The following is a 23536-nucleotide window of genomic DNA, read 5'->3' on the forward strand; positions in this document are numbered from 1 at the left end:
CATCGCAGTCAGCACCACGGGGATTACAGTGGCAATTCTCCTCTTTTGAAAAAGAAAGCAAAACTAAGCATTAACCCAGACCCACTGCCTATTCTATTTGCACATTACGCAAGTGGCAGTGACACGGATGCTCAAATAAGGTGGTCAGCCCCACAGGGCGCCCGCCTCACTTCTGGAGCAATCTGAAGCTTCAGCACAGCTTTGGAGGAGGGTCAGAAAAAGAAGGCCTTGGAAAGTCAACAAGCCCAGAAAGTTCCTGAGAGGTGAACGCTCCCCGGACCGCGACTTCCTGATTGGGAACTTTTTGTAGGGTGTGTTGTTCCCATGGCGACCTGCTCCCCCTTATTTCCCGTTGCTCCATTGATTGGAATGCTGCCCCGGGGCCAGGCGATGAGAGGAACGCGCCAATTGGCCGGCGCCGCCCAGCTTGGTTACCTGGAATTGGATAGATGTAGCGAGCGGGGGGGGGAGGAGCCAATGGGAGGCGAGCTCCCGGGCCGCGGAGCCAATAGCAGGCGAGCTCTCGGCCCGCGTGGCGCTGGCAGGAAGCGGAAAAAAAGAGTGTGGAGAGGGGCTGTGCGCGGCCGCGTGACAGTGAGCCGGGTGGGCCGGGAGAGGGAGAGGGAGAGGGAGCAGCGTTGCACAGTCCGCTCACGGCTCCGGCTCCAGCCTGCAGCACAGGTACTGTAATCACAGCCTCCCCTGGGGAGAGGGGGCTCCTCCTGGTCTGACCCCCTTCTCCACCCACCAATGCAAACACTTACTGCAGGAAACTGTTTCCATTCAAATTAGGGAGGGTATTGCACATATATATTTACTTTCCTATCCTCTTCAATGTGTAGAATGGTTTTTCATAATGTTAAGGGGGGGGGGAAAGGTTTGGGTGATTTTTTTTTAAAGTGGGCATGCTTAAGTTATTTTGAATTGTCAACATGTTTGAGTCGTGATGTAATTTGTACAGTTGGTTTGCAAGGTCACACGGTTTGTATATTCAGGTATTGCCTGCCTACAGGTAAAGGGGGTCTGTGGTCCCGAGGGACAGTCGTTCCTCGTTCAGATTGTTGCTGTCAACTTTGGGTGGAAATATCAGAAGTGAGATTTTAGATCGTTTTAAAACACACGCGCACACTGTGTGTGTCTGTGTATGAACCTAATTAAATATATCCAGTTAGCAGAAAATGCTGGAAATACCCATCAGGTTCATCAGCAGATGGGTTAATGTTTTGGGTGTAAACCCTTTTTCGGTCCTAATGAGGACCCAAACCCTCCAACTGGTTCTGATGAAAGATCATGGACCTGAAATGATAACCCTGCCCTTTCCCTCTCCACGGATGCAACCTGAACCTGAGTCTTTCCAATGTTTTCTGTTTCAATCCCAAAATGCTAGCTTGTCCTTTTCCCTTCATCGCTGGAAATTCAAGTAGGAAATACTGGAAACAAGCAGCTGGTCCATTCCAGTGTTTGCGACTTGAATTTCCAGTGTTTGCAGCTTGTGTGATTCTTGCTCCAAGTCATTGGGAGTTGCTGGGGTCAGATACACAAAGCTAAATGGTAGGATTCTGACTGGGAAGTACTGGAGCAGATTGTCGGGTGACTGGGATGTGTGGGACTGCTTTTGAGTGTTGCTCCTTGTGGTACAAGTTGTATCCTGTTAGCAGCCCCAGTTTGTTTGCACTCTGTGATGAATGATCTCGGTGGGTGGGTCAGTATGACCTCGACGCCACGTGTGGTCCTGGCAATACCTGCCTGGTCCTTGTGCTGGACGTTTCCCTCCTTTCTGCACCTCTGGGACTAGAATCTAACTCCGAGTGACAGTAAAATCTCTGACCACTCCACGGTTTGTAGTATCACTGGAGCCAACTAATATTTTATAAAGAGATGATTTGGCTCCTGTTTGCTACTTCAAACCTAGTAAGGCAATATTGCTGGAAAATATAGGGAGTAAAGATCTAGTGTGTTGTTTTCCTGCCAGTGGATATGATCTAAATTTGAACCGGTAATCACCATCATAGGCAGTCCCTCGAAAGATATGCTTCCACTCTAAAAGTGAGTTCTCAGATGACTGAACAGTCCAATACGGGAATTGCAGTCTCTCTTACAGGTGGGACAGACAGTTGTTGAAGGAAGGGGTGGGTGGGGAGTCAGGTTTGCCGCGCGCTCCTTCTGCCGCCTGTGCTTGATTTCTGCATGCTCTCGGCGACGAGACTCGAGGTGCTCAGTGCCCTCCCGGAAGCTCTTCCTCCACTTAGTGGTCTTTGGCCAGGGACTCCCAGGTATTGGTGGGATGTTGCACTTTTATCAGGGAGGCTTTGAAGGTGTCCTTGAAATGTGAGGAGGAGACACAAAATCTACAAAAGAACAGACAGGCTAAGTGAGTGGGCAAAAATTTGGCAGATGGAGTATAATGTTGGAAAGTGTGAGGTCATGCACTTTGGCAGAAATAAATCAAAGAGCAAGTTATTATTTAAATGGAGAAGGATTGCAAAATGCCGCAGTACAGCGGGACCTGGGGGTACTTGTGCATGAAACGCAAAAGGATAGTATGCAGGTACAGCAAGTGATCAGGGAGGCCAATGGAATCTTGGCCTTTATTGCAAAGGGGATGGAGTATAAAAGCAGGGAAATCTTGTTACAGCTGTACAGGGTATTGGTGAGGCCACACCTGGAATATTGTGTGCAGTTTTGGTTTCCATATTTACAAAAGGATATACTTGCTTTGTAGGCAGTTCAGAGAAGGTTCACAAGGTTGATCCCAGGGATGAGGGGGTTGACTTATGAGGAAAGGTTGAGTAGGTTGGGCCTCTACTCATTGGAATTCAGAAGAATGAGAGGTGATCTTATCAAAATGTATAAGATTATGAGGGGGCTTGACGAGGTGGATGCAGAGAGGATATTTCCACTGATGGGGGAGGACTAGAACTAGAGGGCATGACCTTGGAATAAGGGGCTGCCCATTTAAAACAGATGAGGAGAAATTTCTTCTGAGGGTTGTAAATCTGTGGAATTTGTTGCCTCAGGGAGCTGTGGAAGCTGGGACATTAAATAAATTTAAGATAGAAATAGGCAGTTTCTTTAACGATAAGGAAATAAGGGGTTATGGGGAGCGGGCAGGGAAGTGGACCGGAGTCCAGGATCGGATCAGCCATGATCGTATTGAATGGCGGAGCAGGCTCCAGGGGCCGTATGGCCTACTCCTGTTCCTATTTCTTATGTTTCCTCTGCCCACCTGGGGCTCGCTTGCCTTGTAGGAGTTCCGAGTAGAGCGCTTGCTTTGGGAGTCTTGTGTTGGGTATGCGGACAATGTGGCCCGCCCAATGGAGCTGGTCGAGTGTGGTCAGTGCTTCGATGCTGGGGATGTGATGGAGAACACTGACGTTGGTGCGTCTATCCTCCCAGGGGATTTGCAGGATCTTGCGGAGACATCATTGGTGGTATTTCTCCAGCGATTTGAGGTGTCTACTGTCTGTGGTCCATGTCTCTGAGCCATACAGGAGGGCGGGTATCACTGCCCTGTAGACCATAAGTTTGGTGCCAGATTTGAGGGCCTTGTCTTCGAACACACTTTTCTGAAGACTGCCTTGGCGCACTGGGGACAGTATTGGACCTTGTTGTCGATGTTTGCCCTTGCTGATAGGCTCCTGAGGTATGGAAAGTGGTCCACGTTGTCCAAGGCCGCCCTGTGGATTTTGATGACTGGGGGGGGGTAGTGCTGTGTGGTGGGGTCAGGTTGGGGGAGGACCTTTGTCTTACGGATGTTTAGTATAAGGCCCATGTTCACCGAAGCGTACGGAAGCAGTAAATGTGGGCACTGACTGCCTCCACCATACATCAAACCCTTCCCTTGGCACCATAGTACGTGGCAATTGCTAGATACGAAAAGACCAAGGACTATCTTGTTCGTCTTCTACCATGCTGGTAGTCACATGATACAATGATAATGGAGTTGTTGACTAATCCTAACAATCAATGAGTCTACAACAGACCCAGATGTGAGGCGAGGAAAGCCCCCAGTGGTGGAGTGCTTTGGGAACCATAGGGCCAAAGTCACCTGTTCTTCCCAAATATGCTACTTACTGTATGTCATGTCTCAAAGTACTCCTATACAGTATCCCAAAATGTTAATTTATGAATGAAATCTTTCTAATCTGGATCAATACTAATTGCTTCCACCATCTCCCTCAGGAGTCTGTGCCATAGATTGACCCCTCACTCACTGAAATATTGTTTCCACAGATTAGGTTTGAATTTGCCCCCTGCTAGTGCAGGTGGTGACCTGTGGTTCCACTGTTCTGGACAGGGTGAAGTTGCTTGCTGTGGCCACCATGTTTGTGTAAACAAAACAGCCTTTTGTCATCCTTATTTACAAATCCCTCCATGGTCTCGCCCCTCCCTATCGCTGTAATCTCCTCCAGCCCCACAACCCCCCCGAGATGTCTGCGCTCCTCTAATTCTGCCCTCCTGAGTATCCCTGATTGTAATCGCTCAACCATCGGTGGCTGTGCCTTCTGTTGCCTAGGCCCCAAGCTCTGGAACTCTGTCTAAACCTCTTCGCCCCTCTACACCTCTTTCCTCCTTCAAGGTACTCCTTAAAACCTACCTCTTTTGGTCACCTGCGCTAATTTCTACTTGTGCGACTCGGTGTCAAATTTTTATCTCCTAATACTCCTGTGAAGCGCCTTGGGTCGTTTCACTACGTTAAAGGCGCTATATAAATGCAAGTTGTTGTTACCTTTGGGATGCGGTTCCTATTCTTGTGAATGAAAAATTTCTCCACCGTGCTTATGCAATTTAAAAATAAATAAATCAGAGGATTGTTTTTATTTAAATTCCTGGCAGGGCCTGTGCCTCAGATCACCTTGTTTGAGCACATGGTAAGAATGTACAGCAGGCGAAGGAATGCCTGACGTTCTCCAGCTTGTAGTGCAGGTTAGCAGCAGGTCATTGCAGGTCACCTGTGCTGACCCAAGACCTTCCCCAGCTCTTGCCGCTCCGTCACCCAATTTCCCTCTTCAGAACAGCGAGATCAAGAAGCCTGCCCACAATTTTGAATCAAGGTTGGTCCACAAACCTAGCTACGTCTGATGCCTTGTAAAGTATGCTGTCATATAATCAAACTATTGGGTGAATGTACAGCACAGAAACAGGCCATTTGGCCCAACTGCTCTATACCAGCGTTTATGCTCCACACGACCTGACTACCTCCCCTCCCCCCCCCCCCCCCCCGCCTCTCCCTCTGCCCTGTCAGTGTATCTTTCCATACTGTTCTCTCTCATGTCCAACTTCCCCTTCAATGCATCTATGCTATTCGCCTCAACTACTCCATGTGTTAACAAGTTCCACATTCTCACCATTGTCTGTGTAAAGATGTTAGCCAGAGTTTTCTGCTTCCAGTGCTTTTCAGTCTGTGGTGTGCAACTGCCTCAAATTAGCAACACATCAGCACCCTGGCAGGACAGGGGGATCTGGAATTGTAGACTGGCGCAGTACAAGGTACTCGAGGGTTGGGCTGGTCGACCCGTGTCTTTGCAATAAAGGAAGCTTGGCTCTCATTTGCCCTGTGCTCTATATATGATGCTTCCTGCTGACACTGTGTGCCATTGCAGCACCGTGAGTTTCGGCAGTAATGCACAATCCGCGGGTGAAATGCAGCTAATCCTGCAGGTGAATAACTTCATGTGCGTTGTGAAGTTCACGCATCTTGATCCAGAAGCGAACAGGTTACGTAATGGGATCTGTAGCAGATTTTAAAGAAAGATGTGCAAGTATACCCTTGCAGCCAATGAAGTACTTTTGAAGTACATTGTATAGTCACTGTTGTAATGTAGGAAACATGGCAGCCAATTTGCACAGCAAGCTCCCACAAACAGCCATGAGGTAATGACTAGATAATCTGTCTGTTTTTTTCAGTGGTGTTGGTTGAGAGATGAGAATTGACCAGGAGAACTCCCCTGTTCTTCGAAATAGTGACCTGGGATCTTTTACGTCCACCCGAGAAGGCAGACGGAGCATAGATTTAATATCTCGTCCGAAAGATGCCATCTTCGACAATGCAGCACTCCCTCAGCACTGCGCTGGGAGTGTCAGCCTAGATTTTTGTGCTCAAGTCTCTGGAGTGGGACTTGAACCCACAATTTGCTGACTCGGTCGAGAGTGCTACCCACTGAGTCACAGCTGTCACCTGACCCCTCATCTTGGGTATGAGAGGGACACATGATATTGAGGCCACTCCCCCCCCCCCCCCCCACACATCTCCGCTGACCATAAAGGGCCCAACCCTCCCCCCAAAACAGCTGAGTGGGTTGCCATGTGCTGTGATACTGACTCGTGCCAATCATCATCGCAGGCAGTCCCTCGAAATCGAGGAAGACTTGCTTCCACTCTTAGAATTCATGCTTAGGTGGCTGAACAGTCCAATACGAGAACTACAGTCCCTGGCTTTCCACTCGTGCAAAATCAGAACAGCAAAAGACCAGCTGGTCCATCGATCTTGTCCTGGTATAGTGCAACTTGCATGTGCCAACACATTCCCTCTACCCCCCCCCAACCACAAAATTGTCTGCGAGAGATGGGGGGTGGGGAACTCCAGGAAGTTCCTCTCTGACTGCAGTAACTGATATCTCTAGTCACAGCTACCCGCTATACCTTGATGTGTTTCGCTCGCAGAAAGCTGGCCAGCTCTGCTTTTTGTGTCGAGCCGCGACGCCGTGCTCTCCTCACGTGCTGCCAACTTCTTCCAGAGATCGAACATTCTCTGCGCACGGCAATGATTCCTGGTTTCTAACCCAGTTCTGTGCTTTCGTAACTTATACTGCCCTCCTGCCTATCTAGCGTGAATAGCCTATCCATGTGGCAAGAATCTACCCTCTTCATTATTGTGGGGACTTCAATAATTATTCTTCTGAGGCGGTCCCTCGAAACGAGGATGACTTGCTTCCAAGCCAAAAAAGGATGAGTTCAATGGTGGACCTAAAATTCCAGATCCCGAACTACATCCTGAAGGGTGGAAGATGCCTGTGCGTGGATTTTGTTTAACGTGTGGTGACCGTTGCACACCAGCCACCACACGGGCTTGACAGAGCTAGGTCTTGGTCCAGTGGCAAGGGTTAACCAGGACGACTGGAGACCAGCTCTGTTGCACGGACCCAGTGTGCACACATATCGCAGTGTGGGCTGGCCCATGCTGCCCCTGGGCCCTCACCTCTTCTGGGTCTTTAATGACCTCCCCCGCAGCTCGCCAAGTTTCTCCTCTCTCCGAGACGCAGTCTGCTTCGCTGGGCTGAGGTTTCTCAGGATACCGGCTGCTATGCTGCACCTCACCCAAGAGGCTAATCTTCATGTATAAGTCTCGACTGCGTGTGTTGGCTATTCAACCGTGGGGGTGGGTGGTGCAATCAGGAAACTCAGCACTTTGGGGGAAAATGTGAAGTTATCCACCTTTTGGCAGGAAAAAATAAAAAAGCAAATTATTATTTTAATGGGGGAAAGATTACAAAGTGCTGCAGTACAGAGGGATCTGGGTGTTCTCGTGCATGAAACACAAAAAGTTAGTATGCAGGTACAGCAAGTGATCAGGAAGGCAAATGGAATGTTGGCCTTTATTGCAAGGGGGATAGAGTATAAAAGCAGAGAAGTCCTGCTCCAACTGTACAGGGTATTGGTGAGGCCACACCTGGAGTACTGCATACAGTTTTGGTCTCCGTATTTAAGGAAGGATTGGTTTTGGTTTCCATATTTAAGGAAGCATATACTTGCATTGGAGGCTGTTCAGAGAAGGTTCACTAGGTTGATTTCCGGAGATGAAGGGGTTGACTTATAAAGAAAGGTTGAGCAGATTGGGCTTGTACTCATTGGAGTTATTGAAACTTATAAGATTCTGAGGGGGCTTGACAGGGTCGATGCAGAGAGGATGTTTCCCCTTGTCGGGGAATCTAGAACTAGGGGGCATTCAATCATATCTTCTTGCAGTGTACACTTTTGCAAAGTAAAAAGCCCCAACTCACTAAGTCTGACCTGAGGGCCTTTAAATTGGTATCAATCTAGTGGCCCTTCTCTGAACCTTTTCCAAGCTATGAGCGTTAGAAAAAGGAGAGTATATTGGTGGGGATAGGATCGGGGACAGCTGTGAAGACTCCCCCTGTTGAATAGCCTGTTGCCTTGGATCACTTGTGTAGTTTGGGCCGGGGACTGCAGGCACGTATTAGAGTTTTTGGGAGCTGAAGGAAAAGAAACATTATTAACCTCTTATAGCTAAAAAAAATTCTAGGTCATTTTATTACTTGTAGAAATCTTTCTAAAAGTTTGAGATTGTTTAGCTGGTCATGTGATTCCCGACACGAGGTTTGCACCCTTTATACAGCCAAACATGCTGGGAGTCACATGCATCCTGAAGGGCACCTGGTTTGAGTGTCTGCACCTGTTTGGTCACCCCCCCCCCCCCCCACATTCCCCGAATGTTTGTGGTGGAGGAGCGGCGAGAGATCGTGGTGGAGGTGTGGCAAATGAGGGTACGAGGCCCATAAGAGGCAAGGACCCAGGGGCACCATGGGCCAGACCACACTGCGATATGTGTGCGCACTAGGTCTGTGCAGCAGAGCTGGTCTCCAGTCGTCCTGGTTAATCCTTGCCACTGGACCAAAACCTAGCTCTGTCAAGCCCGTGTGGTGGCTGGTGTGCAACGGTCACCACACGTTTTTTTAAAAAAAAAAATCCACGCACAGGCATCTTCCACCCCCTCAATTGGAGTTCAGGACTGGAACATCGGGTCCTTCATTGAAACATCTGTGGACTCGTGGAAGCAAGTCATCCTTGTTCGAGAGACCGCCTGTGATTTGGTCAGCAATACCCAGGTGTACAAACTGTTCCACAGAGACTCTGAGCCCAAAATAGGTGTCGGAGAGCTTGAATCCACTGACTTTTCATAAATGGTTCTAAACTAAAGTTTGTAACAATCTAAGAAAGTACTTACATTTATACAACGCTTTTCAGAACCTTCGGATGCCCCAAAACCAATGAAGTACTTTATAAAAAAAAAAGTGTAGCCACTGTTGCAGTGTGGGAAATGTGACAGCCAATTTGCGCACAGCAAGCTCCCACAAACAGCAATGAGCGAATGACCAGAGAATCTTTTTCAGTGATGTTGGTTGAGGGATCAGTATTGTCCAGGACACTCGAGATAACTCCCCTGCTGTTCTTCAAATGGTGCCGTGGGATTGGAGAGCAGACTGAGAGCCTGGGTTTCACATCTCACCTGAAAGACTGCACCTCCAACGGTGCAGCACTCCCTCACACTGCATTGGAGTGTCGGTCTAGATTTTGTGCTCGAGTCCCTGGAGTGGACATTACCATGGAGTTCCACAGGCCACACAAGTTAATCCTTGTCACTAGCTGTCCCCTGAAGCTGGTGGCCGGCCTTCTCCTTGAACTGCTGCACTCCTTGCTCGTGGCGCTCTGTCGTTCATTGCTTATTACTGAGCAGTTGGCTGGGCTACTTCAAGAGGGCATCAAGAATCAAGCACCTGGTGGGGACTGGGGTCGCATACAAGCCAGACCTGCTGGAGGTTGGGGGTTCCAGTCTCTGAAGTGTATTAATCAACCCGGTGAAACAATCCCAGAGCTTTGATTCATTACATTCAGCTCCATAACTTGTTATGGTGGTATTTGAACTTGCGGTCCCTCTGCTACCGGTCCAGTACCACAACACTACACCAGAGTGTGGATACCGCAGGTTGCTGCTGCTAACCGATCTTGGCGCTGAGATTTAGCATTTCATGGAATCATACAGCATTCGGCCTGCCGTGTCCACACTTTGAAAGAGCTGACCAATTCGTCCCAGTCTCCTCTTTCCCCATAGCCCTGCAAACTACTCCTTTTCATAAGAACATAAGAAATAGGAGCAGGAGTTGGCCATTCGGCCCCTCGAGCCTGCTCCGCCATTGAATACGATCATGGCTGATCTGATCATGGACTCAGCTCCACTTCCCCGCCCGTTCCCCATAACCCCTTATCCTCTTATCGTTTAAGAAACTGTCTATTTCTGTCTTAAATTTATTCAATGTCCTGGCTTCCACAGCTCTCTGAGGCAGCGAATTCCACAGATTTACAACCCTAAGAAGAAATTTCTCCTCATCTCAGTTTTAAATGTGTGGCCCCTTATTCTCAGATCATGCCCCCTAGTTCTAGTCTCCCCCATCAGTGGAAACACCCTCTGAGTCCACGTATATATCCAATTCCCTTTTGAAAATGACGATTGAATGTGCTTCCACCACCCTTTTGCGAATTATCTTAAATTTGTCTCCTCTGGTTACTGACCCGCGTGTCAGTGAAAACTGTTTCTCTTGCACAGGGTATACTCTCTCATGACCTCTGTTAAATCTCCTCTTCACCTTCTCTGCTCTAAGGAGAACAACCCCAGCTTCTCCAGTCTCTCCACATAACTGGAGTCCCTTAACCCTGGTACCATTTTAATAGATCTCCTCTGCACCCTCTCCAAGGCCTTGACATCCTTTCTGTGGTGTGGTGTCTAAAAATGGCCACGATACTCCAGCTGTGGGGCCCAAGCCGTGTTTTACTACGGTTCTGCAATAAAATAGCTGCAGCCACCTTCAAGTTACCGCGCTACTGCAGACAGGACTGCGTGCATTTAACGTTCAGAGTGGGTACCCGAGAGGGATAAACTCCTCGGCACCCACTCACGTTCAGCTAAAAGTGCAGGACACGCCTCACTGCCGAGCGACATTTGTACTCACATTTTGCAGGCGTCACTGGATGGGGGATCAGGAGCGGAATGAATATTGGCTCCATTGTCTTCGGGCGAATATGGGAACGTTTGTGCAAAACCTTCTCCCAGGGGTTGAATGTGCGGGGTGGGGTAAAATCCCCCGATAGGGCAGGTTGTACCTGGTCAATGCAAGCAGACATGGCGAGAGGCCAGTGGCCTTTTGTTGTTGCGAGTTTCCCTGTACTAAAAGCTAATTTCTTGGTGGTGGTGGTGGTGGTGGGGGGGCACACGTGTGGCAGGTAGGGGGGGGGAAGGAAGGGGCGTGCTGAGGGAGGAGCAGTCGCCGGTTTGTGTGTGTGTGTGTGTGTGTGTGTGTGTGTGTGTGTGGGGGGAGGTGCAAGTGGAGATGAGGAGGGCTACAGACATTAATGGTAGAAAGGCCTGAAAGAGGGAATTCTGGGTTTTGTACAGCGGAGTAGTGAATACAAGAGTGAGGAATTGATGTTGTATTTGTGCATGATGCTTGAGGCCACAGTTGGGAGCATCGTGCGTAGTTCTGGGCACCCCATTATCGGATGGACACGAGAGCCACAGGAAGGGGGACAGTGAAGATTCACTTGCACAGTACATGGGAATACAAGTTTTGTGTAGAAAGGCAAATTCTCTCCCCCCGCCCCCCCAGCATTGGAGCAGAGAAGGTCAAGGATCCATCTAATACAGACTGCCCGAAATGTAAAAGGTTGAGAGGGTAGATAATGGAGTGTTTCCAGCGGTTGTTGAATCAGTAACAAAACACAGACAAAAGATTACCATTAACAGAACAAAGGGGGAAGTTGGCCATTTTCTGAGGATTATCTGGACACAATGCTTTGCTACAAGTGGCTATTATGACAATCCGAGACTACCTCATTCAAAATGGAATTGGGTAAGTATTTGGAAAGATATGAGGAAAGGGCAGGGAAAATGTGACTGCGATTAAAGAGCTCATTGGCATAAGTAGGATGGACAAAATGGCCTCCTTCAGTGTGATAACTGTTGGGATTCCCCAATATTAAAAAATGTTTTAAAATTGAAGCATTTGTTTGCCAGGATTTAGGAACCATTAAAAAGAAAATCACAAAGCAACACATGTTTTAAAAAGGTTTAACATCTCCCATCAACCATTCCAGTTTCACAGTCGGTAGCTGTCCTCTGCAGCTCATATGCTGCAAAACACTGATGGCCGCACTTTACTCTCGTCCTGTAACAATCCCACTCTCAGGCCTGGCAAATTTCAAGTTTAAAACCTTGCAAACAATGACCGAGTAATGACCCAGTCCAGCCTGTCGTGCAGAGCTTGTGAATCAACATTTCTGCACTCCCCACCCCACACTCCAAGGCTTGGGAACTGCGTGAGCAAGCCTTCACAGCGGATTGACGTTAACACCTCTAAAACCGATTGTCTGGGCATCATTTCAGTGTGGGAGCTTGCTGTGCGCAAATTGGCCGCGGCACTTCCGACATTGCAACAATGCCTACGCTTCAAAAAGTACTTCATTGGCTGTAAAGTGCTCGGGGACGTCCTGACTAACCCATGAAGACAAAAAGCTCGCACAGTTGTGCTGTAAATATGGCGTTGTCTTGTGGTCGGTGTTAGTCCCACTGCACAAACCGGGCTTGCAGGGTTTGAGTTTGGACTTTGGACACAATCGGCGAGTCGGGCATAAATTGCGCTAGTTTTGATAAGTGCTTTTTTCCCCCCCTCTTGCCACTCACTCATTTGTATATCACGGAACACACAATCTGCCATGAACCAGCTCAATCGGGCAGAGTTTTCAAATGTAATTTTTTTTAAATTTGCTTTCTTAAAAAAAAAAAAATTCCTTAATATAGTTAAGATGGTAACTTGGTGCAGTCTGATTACTGCAACTGAAAATGGGTTTTATCACATACGAAGCATTTTTAATCAGTGTCAATCCACCCGAGAAACCTGATTTAAAATGACTGAAAATAACTTTTTTTAAATATGCAAAACTATTTTCTAGTTAAATTGGGGTTCAGTAGTCAGTTTCTCAGTAAATTAAAACATATTATATTCAAAAGCTTTTAAAACATTTCTGTTGGTGTCCTTGAGCTGAAAACAACCAGCTTAATTTTTGTAGCCTCCTCAAAGGCTTGGGGAACCCCAATGATAATGAATTCACCCTGGGGGTGTGGCCACGTGTGGGTGGGGCTGGCTTGTAGCGCAGTGGTTTTTAAACCCGTGTGAAAGATTGCGGCAACTCGAGTTGCGCTGAATGTAATTTGGGCTTAAAATTCCGCGATCTTTCGCGGAGGTTATGCTAATTTTGGGGAAGTTGTGCCAAAAATACCAGCGCAACTGAGCAGACGCTCTGTCCCCTAGTGTCCTGGAGGATTAGCTTCGAGGCTGCAGAGTTGTTCAAAGGTGGGGGATGGAGTGCTAACCCTCGCCATAGCTCTTGCTGTTATTAATGTTGGATTCTCGCTCTCGCTCACACCACGTGTTGTAGTCATTAACCATCTTTTGATGAATTATTAATTGCCGGAGTTCAGAGGCTGGATGTGCTCATGGGTCAAAAGAGGCAGATTCTGTGTGAACCTCCAGGGTAAGTGCCAGTTCCACGATCAGCTGTCACACACAACTCCACTGGGTTGTGCTGGGTCTCGAGCACCAAGTTTAGAACGAATTAATATGGATGTACTAATGGCCATGCAATTACCCAACCTTTTTATATAAAGAACGGGTAGAATGCAATAAAACGTCTATTTTAAAAACTGGTTGCTGGTGAGGGCTGAGCGAAGCAAGAAGGTGCACCCTGATACCACCTCCGGGAAAGTGCTGATAAAGAACCAGTGGGGCATTTGCCAGTCTGAGTGACTGATGTACAGGCTGTGTCTGAAGATGGAGAAATCCCAGCACTGTGTTGTCACCAGAATTACAGTAATACTGGTGGCTGCGTGAAGCCCACCTGAACTACGAGGAATGCGAACACTCCAGGCATCGACCCTACTCTTCCAGTCCTGGATTGTGTCTGGCGAGAGTATTGTTTAACACTAAGGTTTCTGGTGCTTACAAGTCTGTCGCTTGTGGTGAGAGCAATTTGAACTGATGTGCTAAGAATATCACTCAAGAAAAGCATCAGCTAAAATTGAAATGTGTTGATGATTGCTGCCCTGTTCCCCATAGAATATTGGTACCAAATACACCTGATGTGAGCTTCTACCAATGCTTAATGCCCCAATCAGAACCGCGTAAGGATTTAATTGTACGTATCTGCAAGTACTAGGCAGGTGTAACTTGGTGTACATTGTATCATCATCATAGGCAGTCCCTCGGAATTGAGGAAGATTTGCTTCCACTCTTAAACATGAGCCGGTAGGTGGCTGAACCGTCCAATATGAGAACCACAGTCCCTGTCACAGGTGGGACAGATGGTCATTGAGGGAAGGGGTGGGTGGGACAGGTTTGCCGCACGCTCTTCGCCAGCCTGTGCTTGACTTCTGCATGCTCTCGGCGACGAGACTTGAGGTGCTCAGTGCCCTCCCAGATGCACTTCCTCCACTTAGGGCGGTCTTTGGCCAGGGACTCCCAGGTGTCAGTGGGGATGTTGTGCTTTGAGGGTGTCCTTGTAACGTTTCCTCTGCCCATCTTTGGCTTGTTTGCCGTGAAGGAGTTCCGAGTAGAGCGCTTGCTTTGGGAGTCTCGTGTCTGGCATGCGGACGGTGTGGCCTGCCCAGCGGAGCTGATCAAGTGTGGTCAGTGCTTCAATGCTGGGGATGTTGGCCTGGTCGAGGACACTAACATTGGTGCATCTGCCCTCCCAGGGGATTTGCAGGATCTTGCGGTGGCATCGTTGGTGGTATTTCTCCAGCGATTTGAGGTGTCTACTGTACATGGTCCATGTCTCTGAGCCATTCAGGAGGGCGGGTATTGCTACAGCCCTGTAGACCATGAGCTTGGTGGCAGATTTGAGTACATTGTGTACAGAACCTGAGAGCATGCGTCTGTGCTCCGAGGATTTTGCTCTTCGCTCCGTTGAATAGGAGTAGGGAGATGAACAAGTGGTATATAATCTACTTTAATCAAACGGTCTGTGGGGCAGGGGAGGGGGGGGAGAGCTGCAGTGTTGGGTGCCCCCTGACTGCGGTGGATTTCGAGACTGCCCATTTGCTGGTGGCAGACTGTTTGTGCAACACCTAGTGTCTGAAGCAGTGAAGGCCTTGGAGCTTGCGATAGTCAGCTGGACTCTTGCTGTGAACAGTCCTCGACTAATTCTGCCCATCTGTCAGTGTGACCCATCTACAGCAAGGCATCAGTCAATATGGCAGTGTCCTTTATTTTAAAAATATATATTTAAGCCTAAAACTTGCAGAGATTTTCCAGATACATATCTCCCTTGTAGATGGGGTTTAAAAAGGAAAAAAATCAAGCGAGGATCTCTGCTAGCTCAGTGATTACATAGAATATACAGCACAGAAACGGGCCATTCAGCCCAACCAGTCTGTGCTGATGTTTATACTCCACACCAGTCCCTTCCCATTCCGTCTGCCTCCTCTCAGCCTTTCGGCCTATCTTTCTATTCCCCTTTCTCTCATGTACTCATCTAGTGTCATTTTGAAAGCATCTAAGCTATTTATCTGATCCACATTCCTGCGAGTGGATCACTAAGCACTCTGAGCAAAGTAACTGCAGGTATCTTGTATTTATGGACCCTAGTTTTGGATTATTCCACAGGTGGAAGCATTCTCTCCTCAGCTACCCATTCATCATTTTTAAGACTTCTATCGGGTCTCCTCTAAGTATTCTGTTTTTCTAAAGAAAAAAATCGTCAACTTGTTCAAACTTTCCCGATAGCTGTAATCTCTGTCTGGTGCCATTCCTGTAAATCTTTACTGCATGTTTTCCAGTGCTCTGTCCTTTTTATAGTATGGAGACCAGATCTGTGCACAGTTCTCTCATGCAGGCTGATCAGGGTCCTATACAAGTTCATAACTTCACTACTTTTGAATTCTTTACCCCTAGGAATAAACCCCAGTGTTTGTTAACCTACTTTTAATTGCTCTGCTGACCTGTGACATTGCTTTTAATGATTTGTTCACCTAGATCCTTTGCTGCTCTTCCCCATTCAGTTTTGTATTTTCCAAGGTGATGGTTCTGTTTTTCCTACCAAAGCACAGCTCCTCACATTTGTTAAAATTCATTTTGCCATGTGACTGCCCAGTCTGCAAATTTTCTAACTTGTATTATAGTGCATTCTTGTGTTAGTTACACTCCCAGTTTGGTTTCATCTGCAAATGTTGATATTGAGTTACTTGTTCCTAAGCCCAAACCATGAATGTAAATTATGAATAATCATCATCATCATAGGCAGTCCCTCGAAGCAAGGATGACTTGCTTCCACGCCAAAAAGGATGAGTTCACAGGTGTTGCAATGAAGGGTCTGATATTCCGGATTTCGAACTACACCCTGAAGGGTGTAAGATGCCTGTGCGTGGATTTTTTTTTTTAAACATGGGGTGGTCGTTGCACACCAGCCATCACACGGGCTTGACAGAGCTAGGTCTTGGTCCAGTGGCAAGGATTACCCAAGACGACTGGAAGACCAGCTCTGCTGCACGGACCTAGTGCGCGCACATATCGCAGTGTGGGCTGGCCCGTGCTGTCCCTGGGCCCTTGGCCCCGAACTCACGCCTCCCCTGGGCCCCGATCATATCCCTCCACAGTCTCTCGCCACTCCTGCTGTATCTGCCCACGCTCCAATCACCGACCTGGACCTTGATGACGTCGCCCTCCTGCACCAGCTCACACTGCTCCCTGGAGTGGTATGAATAACAATGGCCCCAGCACTGATCCTTGCAGAACATCACTTTCTACCTTCCACCAATCTGATAACTACCATTTACCCTTACTCTCTACTTTCTATTTTATTGCCAATTTGCTATCCATTCAGCTATTAGCTCCCTGACTCCACATACCCTAACATTCCTCATGAGCCTACTTTGTGGTACCTTACCAACCTTTTGGAAATCCAAGCGCATGACATCTGCATATCCCTTGTCTAATCTTTCCATTACCTCTTCAAAGAATTCTTCGAAGAATTCTATCAAGTTAATTAAGCACGATTTAGCTTTTGGAATCCATGCTGACTATTTTGTATTATGTTTTCTATCACTTTTAGTTTAGATTCCAGTATCTTTCCTATCACTGACATTAGGCTGACTGGTCTATAGTTCATAGGTTTGGTTCTATCTCCCTTTTTGTGGGACCAACATTAGCTGTCTGCCAATTCTCAGGCAATACCTGCTCTTCTACGGAATATATATATGTTCATACCATCCACACCTGGAGGTATATTCTCTTTAGTTTTGCTAGTTTGTCACATATTTTCTCCCTTCTATCCCAACTACACTAATATTCCTTTTTAAGTTCATCCTCTATTGAAATGTTTATTTTGTTAGCTTCCGTAGTTAAAATCTGAGGCGAAGCAGTTCTTCGATACTTTGCCATTTCTCTCAGTACCGGAGAGTTTATCTTGCTCATCCTTTCGTGGCCCCATTCTTGCATTCATTTCTCATTTGTTACTTGTGTGTCTATACAATACTTATTATTTATATTCCATTAATTTGATTTTGTAATTGCTCTTTGCCTTCCTGATGGTTTTTTAACTTCTCTGTCCTTTTAAAAGACTTGCATTTATATAGCGCCTTTCACCACACCAAACGTCTGAGCGCTTTACAGCCAATGAAGAGGGAGTTAGATATGGCCCTTACGGCTAAGGGGATCAAGGGGTATGGAGAGAAAGCAGGAATGGGATACTGAGGGAATGATCAGCTGTGATCTTATTGAATGGTGGTGCAGGCTCGAAGGGCCGAATGGCCTGCTCCTGCACCTATTTTCTATGCAAGTACTTTTGGAGTGTAGTCACTTGTAATGTGGGAAATGCGGCAGCCAACTTGCGCACAGCAAGCTCCCACAAACAGCAATGTGATAATGACCAGATAATCTGTTTTTGTTGTTTTGATTGAGGGATAAATATTGGCCAGGACATCGGGGCGAACTCCCCTGCTCCACTTCGAAATAGTGCCATGGGATCTTTCACGTCCACTTGAGAGAGCAGACGGGGCCTCGGTTTAACGTCTCATCCGAAAGACGGCACCTCCGACAGTGCAGCACTCCCTCAGCACGGTACTGGGAGCGTCAGACAGGATTTTTGGGCTCAAGTCCCTGGAGTGGGACTTGAACCCACACCTTCTGACTCCGAGGTGAGTGTGCTGCCCACTGAGCCACAGCTGACACTGTGTACCTTTTTAGTATCTAAGTACTTGTATATCTTTTTCTTTACATTCAATTTTCCGTTTAGTTCTTTATTCATCCACTGTGCCTGAACATTGGCTTGCTTGTTTTTGACTTTTAGTGGATTATATTTCTCTCGAATTGTATTGATAACCAATTTAAAGATTTCCTACTGTTTTTCTGTCTTGAGCTCTTGAGCTTTTTCAAGATCTCCCCCCAGTTTACCTCAAGTTCCACCTTCATTTGCTCATAATTGGCTCTCTTTCAATCTATTACCTTAGTCTTTGTCCTACTTGTGTCACTCTCAATCCTAATCTCGAACCTTACTATGTTATGATCGCTACTACTAAGATGCTCTCCTATTCATTCTTTCTTCTTTTTGTTCTGGGTCATTACCCATTACAGCATCCAACAATGATTCTTTACTCGTTGGTCCTGTACACACTAAAAACTCGATTTCCTTTCTCCTTCCTGCCAGTTTATTTGGGGGTAGTTGAAATCTCCCATCATTATTATTCTATGCCTGCTACTCCTTGTAGATTTGCCAACATATTCCTTTCTCCGATTCCCTTCCATTATTTGGTGGTCTATAGTATATCCCTGTTTGGGTGCTGGATCCCTTGTATCTTAACTCTATCCATATGGATTCTGTATCTATTTTGCTGATAGTTACAACCAATGTTCTAGTGCATGCAAGGTTTGTGCAACCAGTGAGACAGCTTTTAAATAGGAAAAAACGCTCGTGCGTCGAATTTTGAATCCCCCCCCCCCCCCCCTTAAAGGTGCTGCGTGGGCCAAAATAATTACAGGCAGCATCGGTTACAACCTTTGTTTTAAACTACCATTGTTATCTTTAACTAGTCCAGCTACTCCACCTCCCCTCCCTCCTTCTCATTCCTCTCTCTCTAACTGTGTTCTATCCTGCAATATTCAGTTGCCAGTCCTGTACTCTCTGCCATGTTTCAGCCATCCCCGAGATCATCCACACTCCCTCTTGGAATGGAAGCAAGTCTTCCTCGATTTCGAGGGACTGCCTCTGACTGACTGACAGATTCTCCACACAAATCATTGCCTCCGGTTCATCCATTTTGTTTTGAATACTACATACATTGCTGTACCAACAATTTAAATTACTTTGTGTTGTTATTCCTTTGTTTTTAGTAGTTATTTTACCTTTATGCTCTGACTGTATCAGATCGCTGGTCATCCGGGGAATAAGGGTTTTGGAGAGTGGGCAGGGAAGTGGGCAGATCAGCCATGATCTTATTGAATGGTGGAGCAGGCTCAAGGGCCAAATGGCCTACTCCTGCTCCTATTTTTATGTTCTTATCCTTATTATTTTAATCTGTCCTTAAAGCTCTTCCTGATTCATTTATTGTTTGGTTTCCGTAATTTCGAGCAGTTCCCTCCCCCTATGTTACTAATTTACAGCCCTGGTCATCCTTTTCTGTCAGGAATGTAGTCCCAGCCGGGTTCAGGTGGAGCTCGTCCCAACGGTACAGCTCCTTCCTGTCCCAGTACTGGTGCCAGTGCCACATGAAATGGAATCCCTCCTTTTCCCCCACCACTCCTTTAGCCATGTGTTGACTTTCCCCATTTGTCCCTGCGCCAATTTGCACGTGACTTGGATAATGAGGTCCCGCTTTTCAATTTAGCTCCTAACTCCTGATATTTCCTTAGCAGCACCCCTTCCCTAATCCTCTGTTGTTGGTTCCAATATGGCCACAGCAACTGGAACCTCCTCCTCCCTTTCCAAATTCTTTTCCAGCCATTTTGTAATGTCCCTTATCCTGGCACTGGGGTAGGCAACACACCCTTCGCGACTCTCGATCCTGACTGCAAAGAATACTATCTATCCCCCTAATGATAGAATCCCTAATAACTGTAACCTTTCTACTCTGGACCATCTTCCCTCAGACGACATAACATAAGAAATAGGACAGGAGTAGGCCATACAGCTCCTCGAGCCTGCTCCGCCATTTTATAAGATCTTGGCTGATCTGATTATGGACTCGGGTCCACTTCCCTTCCCGCTCCCCATAACCCCTTATTCCCTTATCGGTTAAGAAACTGTCTCTCTCTCTCAAATTTATTCAATGTCCCAGCTTCCACAGCTCTCTGAGGCAGCGAATTTCACAGATTTACAACCCTCTTGAGAGAAGAAATTTCTCCTCATCTCAGTTTTAAATGGGCGGCCCCTAATTCTAAGATTATGCCCTCTAGTTCTAGTCTCCCCAATCAGTGGAAACATTCTCTCTGCATCCACCTTGTCAAGTCCCCTCATAATCTTATACATTTTGATAAGATCACCTCTCATTCTTCTGAATTCCAATAAGTAGAAGCCCAACCTACTCAACCTTTCCTCATAAATCAACCCCCTCATCTCTGGAATCAGCCTTGTGAAATTTCTCTGAACTGCCTCCAAAACAAGCACATCCCTTTGTAAATATGGAAACCAAAACTGCAAGTAATATTCCAGGTGTGGCCTCACCAATGCCCTGTATAGCTGTGACAAGACTGCCCTGCTTTTATACTCCATCCCCTTTGCAATAAAGGCTAAGATTCCATTGGCCTTCCTGATCACTTGCTGTACCTGCATACTATCCTTTTGTGTTTCATGCACAAGTACCCCCAGGTCCCGCTGTACTGCAGCACTTTGCAATTTTTCTCCATTTGAATAATAACTTGCTCTTTGATTTTTTTCTGCCAAAGTGCATAACCTCACACTTTCCAACATTATATTCCATCTGTCAAATTTTGGCCCACTCACTTAGCCTGTCTATGTCCTTTTGCAGATTTTTTGTGTCCTCCTCACACAATGCTTTTCCTCCCAACTTTGTATCATCCGCAAACTTGGCTACGTTACACTCAGGCCCTTCTTCCAAGTTGTTAATACAGATTGTAAGTAGTTGGGGTCCCAGCACTGATCCCTGCGACACCCCACTAGTTACTGATTGCCAACCAGAGAATGAACCATTTATCCCGACTCTGTTTTCTGTTAGTTACGTTACATTATCTGCTCTATGGTGCCATGGTCGCCATTCTGAATTCCGTTCCCACAGTCTTTCTCCTCCTCCTCACTGGTATCGAGTACTTTGTACCTGTTTCACAGGAGCTGTAAGACCTCTGTACAAACCAATAATCCAGGTTATTCTCCTACATTCTCCTTACCTGGCTGACTGACAGTCATACACTCTCCTTCCTGCACCTTCCTCTGGTGTGTGTGTGTGTGTGTGTGTGACTGTACTGGGGAGTAAATTATCCAGTAACTCCTCCTCCTCCCCCTTGTGTGTTGGAGCATCTCCAGCTCAGCGACTGAGTCCGAATGTCTCGAGGCAGCGACATTTGTTGCAGATATGGCAATCTGGGACAGTCTCTCTGTCCACAAACTCCCACACACTACAATCCCGACACACCACCTGCACTGCCATGTTATCATTCATTATCTGTCTTTGTTCGCATGCCAGACACGAGTGCATCCATCGCCGAGAGCATGCAGAAATCGCGTGCAGAGCGTGCGGCAAACCTGTCCCACCCTCCCTTACCCTCAACGACTGTCTGTCCCACCTGTGACCGGGACTGTGGTTCTCGTATTGGACTGTTCAACCACCTAAGGACTCATTTTTAGAGTGGAAGCCTGTCTTCCTCGATTCCGAAGGACTGCTATGGTGATGATCTGTCCTTTAATTCTTGAACTAATTGGCCACTTGAATCTAGATTTATTAAATAGGTGGATTTGGCTTGTTTTTTAATCAATTAGTATTTAGTTACTGTGATTAATTACTTAGTTATTTATCAGTTGTTAGCATCTTTAAATGCAGTTAATATTGAATAACTTGGCTCATTTTCCTTGCACTTTTATTAATTCCTCACTAACTCAAGCTTGCCCCTACCAGACGCACAAAGGGATATGTAGATACTTTGCTTAATTTCTTCGAGTTGTGCCACTGCTTTCTGTGTGTTGATTATGACGCCGCTTTTTCTCATTTCCTCTTCCTCTAATTGTGCGGTGTGGTAATGCACTAGGCCGATCGGACGGTCCCCGGTCTGTGCTGAGCCAGGTGACCATGGGGGTCCTTCCTGGACTGGGAGTCCCACCGTCATCCCGTGACTGCTGCTGCAAGTACGTTCCCGTCCGTCTCAAAATGAGGATTCCGTTTCCCCATCAACTTCATTTAGATTGACAGCTTTAAGCAGCCCTGGAAAAACCCAAAGTCTTGGCCTCGCCTGTAGCCCTGGCATGGATGCACTCATTACTTTAGGATGGCTAAGCAGTTATTTTCCCCACTGTGAATCAGTTGGGCTCAGTGTCCCTGGATATGCAGAGGTTTCAACATTTCGATCTGTGGCAGTGACTAGGGGAAAGGGGATGGAGAGAGGCTTGAAAGATTTGGCTGTTTTGAGTGGTGGGTAACATGTTAAATAGTTAAGTTTTCCAAAATGTTCCCCCTTCACCATAAATATTCCAGTTCGATCTAAAAGACGTCCTGGTATGTGCCCACAGGGCTGCTTAACTCTCAGGGTTAGATCATTGAGTAGTACAGTGGAGAAAGAGGCCCTTCGGCCCATTGAGTCTGCACCGCCTCTTTCGAACAGCAATCCAGTTAGTCTCCTTACTGAACAATTGATGTGAAATCTTGAAAGGTGTAATAAGAATTTTAGACCAGCTAGTAATTGTATACAATTTAACCCCACCCCGCCCCCACCCGAGAGGGACCTGTTTGGAGGATTCCTCCTCAGCTTTCCAGTACTGTGGCCGTATGGAAGCTTCAGCAACAAGTGTCAATAGGCTGGTCATTCGTTGGTTGGGGAGGGGGAAATAATGATCTGGTGCTGGGCCTTGGCTCCCTCCAGTTTTATTTATCTCTTTTCCCCCCCCCCCCCCCCCAATCCGATTTCTTGTAGAACTGGTGAGATGACCTAACTGAGGAAAACAGAGTATCACAATCCTGGGGGGATTCTCTGCTCTTCACGGCTCACCACACCTTTTACCCACTCGGTCATCACTGCTTAACAGCTGTCTGTGAGCAGTACCGACATAGCTCCTGTGTTCGAAGTCTCCCCATATCCTCCCAATTAGGAACACAAGAAATAGGAGCAGGAGTAGGCCCCTCGCGCCCGCTCCGCCATTCAATAAGATCATGGCTGATCTTCTACCTCAACTCCACCTTCCCGCACTATCCTCATATACCTTATAACAGTCCTGCTCGACAAGGTTACAGACTCTAGGGTAGAGGAACTTGAGACGGTGTATGTGTGAACCGAAGGGATAGTCCACATTCTGAGCAACCTTGTCCAGTTTGCAGCTTCCTAGAGTTTGTGCAATGCTGAAAGCTCTCGCGCTCGCGCCTCCCCCCGGGGTTATTCGCCGTGTTTTATGGAGCGGTGTAAGGGGATTGAAAACATAGAAAATAGGAGCAGTAGTAGGCCATTCAGCCCTTCGAGTCTGCACCACCATTCAATATGATCATGGCTGATCTCCTATCTCAACACCTTATTCCCACCTTTTCCCATACCCCTTGATG

The 23536-nt window shown here is 47.1% G+C and overlaps 1 protein-coding gene across 1 annotated transcript in view; it reads left to right on the plus strand.

The window, feature by feature from the left end:
• The first annotated feature begins 574 nt into the window (after window positions 1-574).
• The window catches only part of LOC139268823 (uncharacterized), an 84685-nt gene continuing 61723 nt past the window's right edge, over window positions 575-23536 (plus strand). The window contains exon 1 of the mRNA XM_070887553.1: window positions 575-681. The gene's annotated coding sequence lies outside the window, so the exon portion shown is untranslated. The remainder of the gene's footprint in view (window positions 682-23536) is intronic.

Source organism: Pristiophorus japonicus, chromosome 8 (genome assembly GCF_044704955.1).
Source record: "Pristiophorus japonicus isolate sPriJap1 chromosome 8, sPriJap1.hap1, whole genome shotgun sequence".
Lineage (NCBI taxonomy): Eukaryota > Metazoa > Chordata > Chondrichthyes > Pristiophoridae > Pristiophorus > Pristiophorus japonicus.